Source organism: Cherax quadricarinatus, chromosome 46 (genome assembly GCF_038502225.1).
Source record: "Cherax quadricarinatus isolate ZL_2023a chromosome 46, ASM3850222v1, whole genome shotgun sequence".
Lineage (NCBI taxonomy): Eukaryota > Metazoa > Arthropoda > Malacostraca > Decapoda > Parastacidae > Cherax > Cherax quadricarinatus.
Genome location: NC_091337.1, coordinates 28,922,383 through 28,937,783, shown reverse-complemented (window position 1 = coordinate 28,937,783; position 15,401 = coordinate 28,922,383). Strand labels below are relative to the sequence as shown.

General features: G+C 42.7%; 1 long non-coding RNA gene across 1 annotated transcript; it reads left to right on the top strand.

The window, feature by feature from the left end:
* The first annotated feature begins 1,313 nt into the window (after positions 1-1,313).
* Positions 1,314-15,146, top strand: LOC138854015 (uncharacterized). The gene is made up of 2 exons (XR_011393194.1): positions 1,314-1,748; positions 14,377-15,146. It is a non-coding gene; the product is annotated as an uncharacterized lncRNA (long non-coding RNA).
* The last annotated feature ends 255 nt before the right edge of the window (positions 15,147-15,401 follow it).

Sequence of the window (15,401 nt, the reverse complement as noted above, 5' to 3'; positions counted from 1 at the left end):
GATCACTATTATTATCCTAACCTCTCTGACCAAAGTTGTTATGCTCAAAAAAGAAGGAAATAGTGGTTACAATACTTGGAGTGTAACAAGTGGGGGCCTGTGTCCGGGAGCATAACACTGAATTTCCTTTAAAATGAATGTAGAAATGGCAGAGAGGTTTGACGATATAACAAAGGAGAGATTACAGAATTTGAAGCTTCAATCTTGTTGGCAATTAGCACGAAGCTTGGGCATAAAATACGACAGGCATTTCACTGCCCAGACAGTCAGATGTATGATACAGAATGTCCTTTTTCCAGATGAGCAGGATCCAGAGACTGAGAATGGAGAAGCAGATATTCCTTCCTTTTTGAATTCTTTACTACAGACACCCGAGGCTGAAACTACGACGCTAACAACCCCTACTGGAGATGGACATGACCTTCCCGATACTCGGAAACGCTACGCTGCTACAACGACTCCAATTCCATCTCCAAGGACTATATGGGGAACAGAACTCCAGGCTAAAGAACGGTTCCAGGTAAACCCTTTACAGATGTTTTTGAAACAGAACAAGAGGAAGTCCTATTGGATGATGAACACGTTCCACCTCAAATCTCTTTAGCCCTTTTGACTACTATTCAATCTAAGGAGAATTTCGAACGTCTAGAACGTATTTTATCGCTTCAAACCTCCTTTGTAGAAGCCCAGAGAAAATTAAAAAGGGAGAATTTTGAACGTGAATCTTTGCTTTATGAACGGGAAGTACTGAGGAAGAAAAGAGAATCGAGTAATATGTATACAATCCCTTCATTTGACCTTAGAAAAGCAGCCTCTTTGATGCCTAAATTTACTGAGGATAATTTAGATTCATTTTTTGAAGCATTCGAAAATCAGGCGAAGGTGATGCAATGGCCTCCTAAATATTGGGCTGCTTTAATACATTCATCTTTAATAGGAAAAGCCCAAACCATAACGGCAAACTTACCTTTTGAACAATATTCTGATTATACTCGGGTAAAAGATTGTCTTCTGAAAGCTTACGATTTATTACCTGTCAGTTACTTGAAGATGTTTAGAACTCTGAAGAAATATCCTCAGCAGTCTTGGGTGGACTTTGCCAGAGAAAAGATCTCTGCTTTCGACCATTGGCGTAGGGCCGCGGGAGCCGCCTCAGTCGAGTCACTTTCCCAGCTGATATTGCATGAAGACCTTTTTAAATATTTTCCAGAGAGGGTTCATACTTATCTTTTGACATCATTTCCTACTACTAACTTGTTAGATACTGCTGCCCACGCAGATCACTTTGAAATTTCCCATGCTGTAACCACAGAAATGTCTAAGACCCCGGAAAAGAAATCTACCTCCCAAGGTTTTAGTTCAAGATTGACTGCTAGGAAAGCTCCAGCTGGCGAACCTTTGAAGGTGTATTCAGACAAAAAACAGGTGACAAACGGCTCTTCCTCCAGGCAATATCCTAAAGATCAATTACCACTGTGCCTTTTTTGTAAGAAGTTAGGTCATAGACAGTTCCAGTGTTGGCATAAACAGCGGGAAGATAAAACCCAACCAAGAGGGAGATATCCTACCCAGGTAATAAATTCCTCTCGGAAGTATGAAACTCTGGATGATGAATCTCTACCTTTTCAGGCCTCGTCTAGCAGACCGTCTAATAGATGACTTTACCACGACAATGCTTCAGAAGAAAAGGTCCGAGTAGCTATGGAACCCTACTTTTCCCAGGGGAAGTTCGGACTCTGTAAAGAGAGGTTAGTAAATATCACTACCTTTCGAGATACTGGCAGCTATCTCTCTTTATTAAGATCAAACCTGGTAAGGTTACCTACTAGTAATGAACCCCGGCTAGACGTATTATTAGAGGCTTACGGAGGCACAATAATAAAGGTCCCTATTATAAGGATTTATGTGGAACTGCCTGGATATGTAGGCTGGATCAATGTGGGACTTTCAGATAAACCTTTTTCCATTGCCAGCGTGGATCTATTAATCGGGAACGAAATTGATCAATTGGAGATACCCAGAGAGCCTCTGGTTTTAGATAATCCTTGTGATGTAAATTATGCATTAGAAGCCTCTGAGGCAGGGCTAGATTTATTTCCCCTTAATGTGGTCACCAGAGCCATGGCTAAGAACTCTAAAAATGTGGATATTCAACAGCCTTTAGAAATGTCCGATGAATTAGGTTTGAACTTCCTGTTTAGCGAAGCAATTCAGTCGAGACCCACAGGTGACAAAGTTTTACCAGTCCCTGCGGACCTAGCTAGAAAATGTTATAAAGAAGAATTTCTTATAGCTCTAAAGGACGATAAAAGTTTAACCAATAAAGATAAAGAGGAAGGTTACCTTTTAGATGAAGACGGTTTTCTTTGGAAGAGAAATAATGATAATTACTCGAGTTCAAAGGGAAACTTGTTAGTGGTGCCATCGTCCTTACGTAATATGGTATTTGAACTAGCACATGATAATCCACTGGGAGGTCATTTAGGGTCTCGTAAGACAGAGAAAAAGATTAGGAAATATTCTTTTTGGCCTCAGATGAGGACTTATATTGCTGACAAACTACGGAAATGCCACGTTTGTCAAATAATAGGCAAAACGGCGCACAATCCCGCGTCTGCCCTTTTACTTCCAATAAAATGTCCTGAAGAACCTTTTGAAAGATTAGTTATTGATTGTGTAGGACCGTTGCCCCGCACAAAAAGGGGTAACCAGTATATCTTCACTATCATAGATATGGCAACGCGGTATCCTGATGCTATCCCAATGTCCAAAATTAATTCCAGAAATATAGTAAGAGCTTTAATACGCTTCTTTGCTCAAGTAGGCATACCACGTGAAATTCAATCTGACCAAGGTTCTAATTTTACGTCTAAGGTTTTTAAAGAGGCTATGTCTCGATTAGGAGTAAGACAGATCCTCTCTACAGCATATCATCCCCAGTCACAAGGAGTGCTAGAAAGATTCCACCAAACCCTTAAATCTACTTTACGTGCTTACTGTGAGCAGTATTCTCGTAAATGGGACGAAGGTTTACCCTTTCTTCTCTTCGCCTTCTGTGAAGCTGAACAAGAAAGCACTAAATACTCTCCATTTGACCTGATTTTTGTACATCAGGTACGAGGACCCCTAGCCATATTACGAGATTCTTGGATAGGGAAGAGAGGACCTCTTCATCCCAGTCCTCTACTTTGGAAAGAACATCTCTCCAAATTAAAAAGCTTAGCTGCCGTGAATCTGACAGATGCTCAAGCCAAAATGAAGAAATCTTACGACCAAAAGGCTAAATCTCGTTCATTCTCTCCTAATGAATTAGTGTTAGTTAAAAACTTAATTCCAGGACATTCTTTAAAACCTAGATATTTGGGGCCATATGAAATGGTAGACAAGGAAAATGAGGTGAATTATCTGGTCCGTGAACCAGGACGTCGTAAGAAAATTAAGAGGTATCACATAGATAACTTAAAGAAGTACGAGTCTAGCCTTCTCCCTACTATTATTACCTCTATTCAACCTACATCCACTGAAATAAGGAATGACACTGTAAGGGAAGTAAGAGAATTTTATTTTTTATTTTTTATTATCACTCTGGCCGATTCCCACCAAGGCAGGGTGGCCTGAAAAAGAAAAACTTTCACCATCATTCACTCCATCACTGTCTTGCCAGAAGGGTGCTTTACACTACAGTTTTTAAACTGCAACATTAACACCCCTCCTTCAGAGTGCAGGCACTGTACTTCCCATCTCCAGGACTCAAGTCCGGCCTGCCGGTTTCCCTGAACCCCTTCATAAATGTTACTTTGCTCACACTCCAACAGCACGTCAAGTATTGAAAACCATTTGTCTCCATTCACTCCTATCAAACACGCTCACGCATGCCTGCTGGAAGTCCAAGCCCCTCGCACACAAAACCTCCTTCACCCCCTCTCTCCAACCTTTCCTAGGCCGACCCCTACCCCGCCTTCCTTCCACTACAGATTGATACACTCTTGAAGTCATTCTGTTTCGCTCCATTCTCTCTACATGTCCGAACCACCTCAACAACCCTTCCTCAGCCCTCTGGACAACAGTTTTGGTAATCCCGCACCTCCTCCTAACTTCCAAACTACGAATTCTCTGCATTATATTCACACCACACATTGCCCTCAGACATGACATCTCCACTGCCTCCAGCCTTCTCCTCGCTGCAACATTCATCACCCATGCTTCACACCCATATAAGAGCGTTGGTAAAACTATACTCTCATACATTCCACTCTTTGCCTCCAAGGACAAAGTTCTTTGTCTCCACAGACTCCTAAGTGCACCACTCACTCTTTTCCCCTCATCAATTCTATGATTCACTTCATCTTTCATAGACCCATCTGCTGACACGTCCACTCCCAAATATCTGAATACATTCACCTCCTCCATACTCTCTCCCTCCAATCTGATATTCAATCTTTCATCACCTAATCTTTTTGTTATCCTCATAACCTTACTCTTTCCTGTGTTTACCTTTAATTTTCTTCTTTTGCACACCCTACCAAATTCATCCACCAATCTCTGCAACTTCTCTTCAGAATCTCCCAAGAGCACAGTGTCATCAGCAAAGAGCAGCTGTGACAACTCCCACTTTGTGTGTGATTCTTTATCTTTTAACTCCACACCTCTTGCCAAGACCCTCGCATTTACTTCTCTTACAACCCCATCTATAAATATATTAAACAACCACAGTGACATCACACATCCTTGTCTAAGGCCTACTTTTACTGGGAAAAAATTTCCCTCTTTCCTACATACTCTAACTTGAGCCTCACTATCCTCGCAAAAACTCTTCACTGCTTTCAGTAACCTACCTCCTACACCATACACTTGCAACATCTGCCACATTGCCCCCCTATCCACCCTGTCATACGCCTTTTCCAAATCCATAAATGCCACAAAGACCTCTTTAGCCTTATCTAAATACTGTTCACTTATATGTTTCACTGTAAACACCTGGTCCACACACCCCATACCTTTCCTAAAGCCTCCTTGTTCATCTGCTATCCTATTCTCGGTCTTACTCTTAATTCTTTCAATAATAACTCTACCATACACTTTACCAGGTATACTCAGCAGACTTATCCCCCTATAATTTTTGCACTCTCTTTTATCCCCTTTGCCTTTATACAAAGGAACAATGCATGCTTTCTGCCAATCCCTAGGTACCTTACCCTCTTCCATACATTTATTAAATAATTGCACCAACCACTCCAAAACTATATCCCCACCTGCTTTTAACATTTCTATCTTTATCCCATCAATCCCGGCTGCCTTACCCCCTTTCATTTTACCTACTGCCTCACGAACTTCCCCAACACTCACAACTGGCTCTTCCTCACTCCTACAAGATGTTATTCCTCCTTGTCCTATACACGAGATCACAGCTTCTCTATCTTCATCAACATTTAACAATTCCTCAAAATATTCCCTCCATCTTCCCAATACCTCTAACTCTCCATTTAATTACTCTCCTCTCCTATTTTTAACTGACAAATCCATTTGTTCTCTAGGCTTTCTTAACTTGTTAATCTCACTCCAAAACTTTTTCTTATTTTCAACAAAATTTGTTGATAACATCTCACCCACTCTCTCATTTGCTCTCTTTTTACATTGCTTCACCACTCTCTTAACCTCTCTCTTTTTCTCCATATACTCTTCCCTCCTTGCATCACTTCTACTTTGTAAAAACTTCTCATATGCTAACTTTTTCTCCCTTACTACTCTCTTTACATCATTCCACCAATCGCTCCTCTTCCCTCCCGCACCCACTTTCCTGTAACCACAAACTTCTGCTGAACACTCTAACACTACATTTTTAAACCTACCCCATACCTCTTCGACCCCATTGCCTATGCTCTCATTAGCCCATCTATCCTCCAATAGCTGTTTATATCTTACCCTAACTGCCTCCTCTTTTAGTTTATAAACCTTCACCTCTCTCTTCCCTGATACTTCTATTCACCTTGTATCCCATCTACCTTTTACTCTCAGTGTAGCTACAACTAGAAAGTGATCTGATATATCTGTGGCCCCTCTATAAACATGTACATCCTGAAGTCTACTCAACAGTCTTTTATCTACCAATACATAATCCAACAAACTACTGTCATTTCGCCCTACATCATATCTTGTATACTTATTTATCCTCTTTTTCTTAAAATATGTATTACCTATAACTAAACCCCTTTCTATACAAATTTCAATCAAAGGGCTCCCATTATCATTTACACCTGGCACCCCAAACTTACCTACCACACCCTCTCTAAAAGTTTCTCCTACTTTAGCATTCAGGTCCCCTACCACAATTACTCTCTCACTTGGTTCAAAGGCTCCTATACATTCACTTAACATCTCCCAAAATCTCTCTCTCTCCTCTGCATTCCTCTCTTCTCCAGGTGCATACACGCTTATTATGACCCACTTCTCGCATCCAACCTTTACTTAAATCCACATAATTCTTGAATTTACACATTCATATTCTCTTTTCTCCTTCCATAACTGATCATTCAACATTACTGCTACCCCTTCCTTTGCTCTAACTCTCTCAGATACTCCAGATTTAATCCCATTTATTTCCCCCCACTGAAACTCCCTTACCCCCTTCAGCTTTGTTTCGCTTAGGGCCAGGACATCCAACTTCTTTTCATTCATAACATCAGCAATCATCTGTTTCTTGTCATCTGCACTACATCCACGCACATTCAAGCATCCCAGTTTTATAAAGTTTTTCTTCTTCTCTTTTTTAGTAAATGTCTACAGGAGAAGGGGTTACTAGCCCATTGCTCCCGGCATTTTAGTCGCCTCATACGACACGCATGGCTTACGGAGGAAAGATTCTTTTCCACTTCCCCATGGACAATAGAAGAAATAAAGAAGAACAAGAGCTATTTGGAAAAAGGAGAAAAACCTAGATGTATGTATATATATATGCATGTGCGTGTCTGTGAAGTGTGACCAAAGTGTAAGTAGGAGTAGCAAGATATCCCTGTTATCTAGCGTGTTTATGAGACAGAAAAAGAAAACAGCAATCCTACCGTCATGCAAAACAGTTACAGGTTTCTGTTTCACAGTCATCTGGCAGGACGGTAGTACTTCCCTGGGTGGTTGCTGTCTACCAACCTACTACCTAATTCTACATAATTCTGAAGTTTTAAAACAACTAGACCATTTCCAAAAATCTCAAATAAAAGAGTTAATCACTAAATATAACTCCATCTTCTAAGATATCCCTACTCCTTGTACATTGGGATTCCACGATATTGAATTGTTAGAAGATAGTCCAATAAAGCAATCCCCTTACTGGGTCTCTCCTGCTAAGCAAGAATTAATTCAACAAGAAATAAATACATTACTGGAATATAATTTGATCGAACCCAGTTGGACACCTTGGGCCTCTCCCTGTTTATTGGTCCCAAAACCCGATGGTACCATACGCCTATGCACGGATTACCGTAAAGTAAATTCAGTCACCAAACCAGATGGGTTTCCATTACCAAGGATTGATGATTTAATAGATGCTGTAGCCGGTGCCAACTTTGTGACCAGATTAGACTTGCTGAGAGGGTATTACCAGGTGCCGTTAACTCCTAGGGCCCAAGAGATTTCCGGGTTCGTAGTTAAGAACGGACTATTTACGTATAAGGTTATGCCTTTCGGCTTGTGTAACGCCGCCTCCACTTTCCAGAGAATTATGAACATTTTAGTCCAACCCTTAGAAGGTGTAGAGGCATACTTAGACGACCTGGTGGTTTTTAGTGATGATTGGCAGTCTCATTTAGAAAGATTAGAGCAACTACTGAAAGCGTTGCAGAAATACAATTTCACTGTAAATTTACAAAAATGTGACTTTGGTTAAGCCCAGATTAAATATCTCGGTTTTAAAATAGGGAAGGGACTAGTAGCCCCCGACCAATTAAAGGTCCAAGCTATTTTAAATTTTCCTACACCTCAGGACAGGAAAGCCCTCCAACGATTTTTGGGAATGGCTACTTATTACAGGCGTTTTTGCCCAAACTTTGCTCAAGTTGCCTCCCCCCTGACTAGATTGACCAGTCCTAAATATAAATTTAATTGGGACGAGAATTGTGAACAAGCTTTTAAATGTTTAAAACTTTTCCTTTCCTCCGCCCCAGTATTGCGTGCACCCAATTTCCAAATTCCTTTCACCCTCCATGTTGATGCCAGTGATGCAGCAATAGGTGCTGTCTTATTGCAATCCTTCCAAAACGGTAATATTCTACATCCAATATGTTATTTTTCCTATAAATTGAAAGAATATCAAAGATCTTATTCAACCATAGAAAAAGAAGCCCTGGCTTTAGTATTGTCCTTGGAACACTTTGACGTATACCTCGGTTATACTCCTCATGTGATAAATATTTACTCAGACCATAATCCTCTAACTTTCATAAATTCTATGAAATCAAAAAATGTTAATTTTTTTTTATATTTTATTTAAAATACAGTATACATGGAAACTTTATATAATAAGACATCATATAACTAAACAGAGAACTACCGGAACATATCTTAACCACAAAATAGCTATATACCAAAACCTGACAGTCTTATTCATTTTATATATGAAATTTTATATACAAAAACAATTTCATATAAACTAATACATTGCACACTCCATGGCACTATGATTATATAAAAATTTTATATACAAAAACAATATCATATAAACTAATATATTGTACACTCAATGGTACTAGGTTATACAAAATAACTATCAGAAACCTACATGACTCTTGAAATTTACACATGCTGTTCTTTATTTTTGGTTTAGCATATATTGAAAAAGGAATCAAAACTTGCAAAAAACCCTTTAATAATTAACATAAGACTTTCACAGATCTAGCATGTATGATTACATATGAGGAAACACTAAGACTCTTAATACCCCGACCAATCCCATATTTAGTTACTCAAACTAATTATAAACCCACAAAAAGTATACCTTGCCTGTATACAGTGATATTAGTAAAGGTGCTTAAATGAACATTAACTGACTATTATGCACCATAAATGAAATAAAAAAAATACATGTGATATCACTGGGTGTGGGAATAACATCCCACAAAAGCTGCTGTCCAAGGAACTTGAATATCCATAGATTACAATATAGGACATTATACATCTCAACCCCCCCCCCCCTCACAGCGGAGACCGCTACTACATATACAAAAACAATCTCAGGCAAATGACACTTTTTGCCCTTCATCAAAAGTTTACAATCATCACCAAAAGGTCTGCTTATGAACATTCCCCTTAAAGGCCAGTATAACGTTGTACTTTTAGCGGTGACATCAGCTTACAAAAGACTAAACTAAACCTAACGGGAATTCCAGGAAAGACCCAACATACTTCACCAAACCCCGGCCATAATCAGAACCAATTCAGTCTTGTTAGAGGCTGGAACATATACTGAATATTGCTTTTTATCTGTATTATCAAAATGTATGACCATTTTATGATTAATCCAAGATCTCAGTGCCACACAACGCCACAACCATACACACACAGACGCACGGAACCATTCATAATACATACACGTCACTCCCTAAACCCCACCCTCTACCCTGAAGTCTCTAACATACCGTTTGGTGCTACCACGGGGGGAAGTCCAGCCCCCCGTTGCCTTACCCCACCCGCAGTTGCAGCAACATTTTAACAGTAAGACTTCGATACTTTGCAGGAAAACTATTATCCCAACTTCTACCATATATGAGTTTATTTCTGCAATACGTTCTGTAGATACCTGCCGCAATTGCCCTGATCCTAACTGATCCCCCGGTTTCCCGCATACCCCACGAGATAAAGAGGAAATCAGCCACCACGTACATTATTGCTCTTCGTACCTCACTTGAAACTCCGCTAACGTCCAATGTTAAGGCCCGTAAGGTTGAAATACTTCCCCCACTAAGAAAATCTAAAACCCGCCCCAGCCACGAACGAACTTTGTCCAAGGTATCACAAAAGTAGACAGCATGAAAAGCTGTTTCTTCGAGACCGCAACGCAAGCAATCCGCCTCCCTTACCAAACCCATCCTATGTAAGACCGATTTTGATGCTAAAATCCCCATGACAAATCTGTACACCAATTCACGAACCCTTGGTGCCAACTTAAGTTTACAAAATCCATCCCATATTTCCCCCCAATTATACAGCGGAAAAGCAGACCATCCCTGTACAATTTCCCTACGACAACATATGCTGACCATTTGCCCCACCCGGATCCGTTGCGCATTTCTCAACTTCAACAACAAACGCAGCATGTCCTCACACTCGATTAATCCCCTGCCACTCCACCATTTACGCATTTCGATCATTACCCGACCCACCCGGATGCCCTTCTCACCGCCCGCCCTGAGGAACCGCTGCTTTACATAGAGAGCCTTCACCCGTGGCCCCAAAGCCAAGAGACCTAAACCCCCATGACGAACATGGGTCATGACAACCTCCCGACTTAACCAAGCTCTCCCGAAACCCCAAACATAACGTAAGACCCTTCTCTGCAGTTCCTGAATATCCATATCTCTTAAAGGGTACACCGCAGCCACACCCCATACTTTACTATAAACAAGTGTATTGACCACTACTGTCCTCTGTTGCAATGAGACATCCCCAGCTCTTAACCCCCGAAGTCGATCTAAAGCCTTGTTAACCACCAATTCAGAGTTTACCCTTCGGCTCTCCCTCTCATCTGCCATGTACACGATACCACATATTCTAAGTTGCACCATGACTGACCACCCATACCTTTTGCCCAACCTCCCCCCCACCCATGTACCCACCTCCAATAATTTCGATTTTGCCTTATTGACGCACATGCCAGACTCTGCCCCAAAAAACTCAACAATCCATCCCACGATCTGCAAATCCTCCTCCCCTTTTAACAAAATTGTGGTATCATCTACGTACCCGACCACACGTGCTGCATGGTCACTGCTCAGCGTTCTACACCTCAAACCACCATCCACCAGCTCATAAAACGGATTTTGCATACAAGCAAAAAGCAGCTGGGAGAGGGGGCACCCTTGCCTCAAACCCCTTTCCATACGGACCGGCTGCCCCAATTTACCGTTTACCTGTACGCGTACCATAGCCGTGACATACAAGGTATCAACCCATCTGACAATCCCCTCCCCAAAACCCTGCTTCAATAAAATAAGCCTCAATAAATCCCTATCAACACAGTCATAAGCATTTTGCCAGTCAAGCCCGAGGACACCCCCCCCTTGACATTCCTCCAAAAACTCCCGAATACGTACATGTCCGTCCCTCATGCTCCTACCTGGTATGCCTAGCTGTCCCTCGTGAATAACCGACCCCATAACCTTCCTCATTCTGTTTCCTAAAACTTTTGCAAAGATTTTATAGTCAGAGCACATAAGAGATATTACTCTATATGCACTCAGACCCCTCCCCACTCCCTTTTTGGGCACCAACACAACTACCCCCGTACTTTGTGACATACCTAACCTCCCCTCCGTGAGCATGCAATTTAATACATCAACCAAACAATACTTAATACTTCCCCAATGCGCCCTATAAAAATCATTCGAAATGCCATCTATACCTGGTGCCTTTCCTTTACTCATACTAAAAATCGCCTCCTCTACCTCCTCCACTCGAATTCTACCTTCTAGTACCGTTCTATCCCTGTCACTTATAACTTTAATGAAATCCCTCCTCACCAGGCCACCCGCCTGGACCCCCCCTACTCCCCTCCGTAGTTTTTCCCCAAACCATAGATCAGCATAAAAACTCATGCTGTCCGTGGTGAGAAGTACTTGACCCGGCAGGTAACCACCCAAACCCGTGCATACTTCCAATTGCAAGAGGGACGTCGCCTGTTGCCTGACCCTAAATTTGCGCAAGACACAACCCGAAGGTTTGTCACCCCATAGCACTTCTTCCATACCTGCTCTGACTCTAACCGCATTGAAACGTTCATTGTGAATTTCTGCAAGTCGACTACGAAGATGTTCAATGTCGTCATACCGACTACTACTCCCGCCCCCCACATAGTAATCATTTAGCTGCCCCTCCAGATAGTTTTGCAGCCCATACCTCCACCTCGCCTCCTCTTTTCCCCGCTTCTTATAATAACTCGCTATTCCAGGTTTGGCACGCGTTTCCCACCATTCCAACAAACATTCACCTGCCCGTCGCGTTTCCCAAATATTCTTCCACCAGTCCTGAAAAGCTGACCCATCCCCCTCCCCCTCCAATAGCCGCACGTTCAGTTTCCAATAACCTGGATAAACCCTGATCATTCCATCCCAGTTCAAGTCCGCTAGCACTGCACGGTGATCTGAAAACCCCACATCAAAGGTCTGTACGTGCCCAACTCTAATCCCTTGTGTTACATAAAGTCTATCCAGACGGGCCGCATAGCCCCTACGAACGAACGTATGCTCCACCCACCACCCACCCCGCCCCACCACATCATAAACCCCTGCATCCCCCAGCAGATTCCGTAAGACAGGTAAAACGCACCCCGCCCCCCGCGGCTCAACATCGCCATGGCGGATAACGCAATTCCAATCCCCACCCATGACGGTAATGAACGGCAAACCCCGAGTGTAAAACGTTAAAGCCTCCCTCACAAATTCTACTTTAACTTTAGTGTTGCTTTCCGCTGGCATGTAAACGCCAATAAAACAAACCCTCACCTCACCCCAGTACCCATCTACCCTCACCACCCTCCCACCTCCCCCCTCCTCCCATCTTAAGACACGCCAAGGGCTGGACTCCTTCACCGCTATAGCTACCCCACCCTTTAATTTTAAAGAACTGCTAACATACATTCGGTAGCCTTTTAACCGTAACTCTCGCCCAAACTTATAATTGTGTTCTTGTATGAAACATACGTCCACAGCATATCTGCGCAAGAACCACTCCATCCACACACACTTAAACTCTGCCCGCAGACCATTTACATTGATGGTAACACACTTGAATTCACAAAAGGAGGTTTTCCTCTATGCTTGTGGGTCTTTCCCGTTCCTACATGTACATTACACTGACCTTCTTTGACCTTTGACTTCCCAAGGCCCCCCTCACCCCCCGTGCCCTACCCACATGCTGGGCGCTTGCCCCAACCCCGTCTGCAGGAGGCGCCTCAGCCACTTTCGACCATAATTTCTTCCCTGGACGCTGTCCCGGTGTCAGGACCTCGTCCATATCCGACACTCCTGCCGTCCGTTTGCGGGAACCAACTTCCACACACATCTCCTCACCAGACGAAGCCTCCTGGTGAACTTCCACCACCACCTCATGCATCCGTGTCATTGTAGGCACGTCCAGGTCTCCCATCTTTGGCGAATCATCCTTCACCACTTCTTGACTCTCCGGTGAAACGTCTGGGCTATGCTCTGCCCCATCCAGGAGATCGTTTAGCACGTTCTCCAGCAAACTTTCCTGTGACAACCCCACAGGCTCCGTAGGCCCCACAGGTGGCGTGGGCACGTTTGTAGTGTCCACCGACAGGGTGGCGCACGCCATAGACCGCATCTCCTCTTGTTGTACTTCCTCACTCCAAAGCTTAGGTCCTTGTTCAGGCGAGGGACCAGTCTCCAGATCAAAGGCCTCGGTTCTTAGGACCACAGGAGAAGGTTCCCGGATACGTACAACCAGGCGTCTGGAGCACTGAGCAGCCATATGGTCATACGAGTTGCATAACCTGCATGTCTTACGTTGGCCCGCATAGTGAACAAAAACTTGGGTCCTGTAGTGCTCTAGATAAACGTAAGATGGAATCGGCTGTTTTAATGTCATCTTTAGGGTGCAGGAGCCTTCCGGGAGCCCCTCGTATGGGCCCTCCCTCCATACTCCCTTGGTCGCTGCATGTACCGTGCCGTATTTACCAAAAACTTTCCGAATAACATACTCCTCCGCCTCGAAAGGCACGTTCCTTACTTTGACCCAGGTGACGTATGTGGAGACGTCATGCAGACATACCTCTACGGCTGAATTCACCGCCATTTTCCTCTCTTGAAAAGCTTCCACAATCTTGGAGTAAAAGCCGGCATTTGCGAATTTTACAAAAAACCTCGACATCCCATTGAGAGCCACACCATATAATTCCTCAGTGGGGATGCCATAGACGTCGCGAATGATGGTAGGCAACAAGACATGCATCGTTGCACCACTGAGAGAGCCACGAATAAATTCCACACAGACCGTGTTTACTCTTCTACCTTGACGATCCGCCATCTTGCGTACTGTAGTACACGGTTCGCCACCAGGTGTAAGCAAGAGCAGGCTCAGAAAGCGTCCTCTCAGCCCGCAGGGTGAGAGACGAATGATAATATATTGCCTAACTACGGAAATTCTTTGCAGTCTAGCAGTGTTTCTGGTCCAGTTCTAGCAAGTGGATGACTAACCTTGGAATGATGTACCTCCATCCCTATACCAGCTGGTTGGTTTCTTCTACACCATCAGCATCTTAAACGCCGAGATATTTGCTTGTGGGCCGGGGTGTCATGCCCCTATGGTTAACCTTCCTTTAATATTACATTGCGGTTATTTCCTTTAATAGCTAAATTGGAAATGAACGTCCTTGTATTATTAAGGCTAATTCTTATTAACAATTATGATTTATGTAACATGGCCATGATATGTTTAATTGGAGGTATAGTAACCTGCCTGCCGCCCGGTGTGCCGGTGTATGGTTAGCCGTGATGTTCGATGGTTATACCCCCCCTCCCCCCGCCTTTATGTTCAACTACTCTACTGAGTGTTGGTGAGTCACGTCACGTGACCCACTTTACCTGTATGCTCAAGGTTGAGGGACGAGCAGTGAAGAAGTAGCAGCCAACTAGAACACTCCTGCTCGTCTCTGGTAACTGGCCAAGGTTTATTAGCCGGCCTGGACATATTCTGTTTTATTCTGACTGCTTCCAATTGGGAAACAAGACTTCATACATTAAAGTAATCTCTATATACATATATGTTATATCTAGGATCTCCTCCTAATCATCTGTTATGAAAGCCTTATATATATTTTGGATAATATAGAACATGCATTCTTAACTTATATACGATAATTCGTATATTATTTCTGGCTTTTGTTGTATTATGAATATACTTAATTAAAATTAGGCATTCCGGAGGATCACTATTATTATCCTAACCTCTCTGACCAAAGTTGTTATGCTCAAAAAAGAAGGAAATAGTGGTTACAATACTTGGAGTGTAACACTAGCACCCCATCTTCACATTCTTTTTTACCAATAGGTATATTTTATTACATATTATGGTACAAAATATTTAAGAGATACATATATAAAGATGGCATATACAGTACATGAGGTATGAGAGGTACATGTCTAGTACATATTGCTAATTGTTTGTCACTGATTATA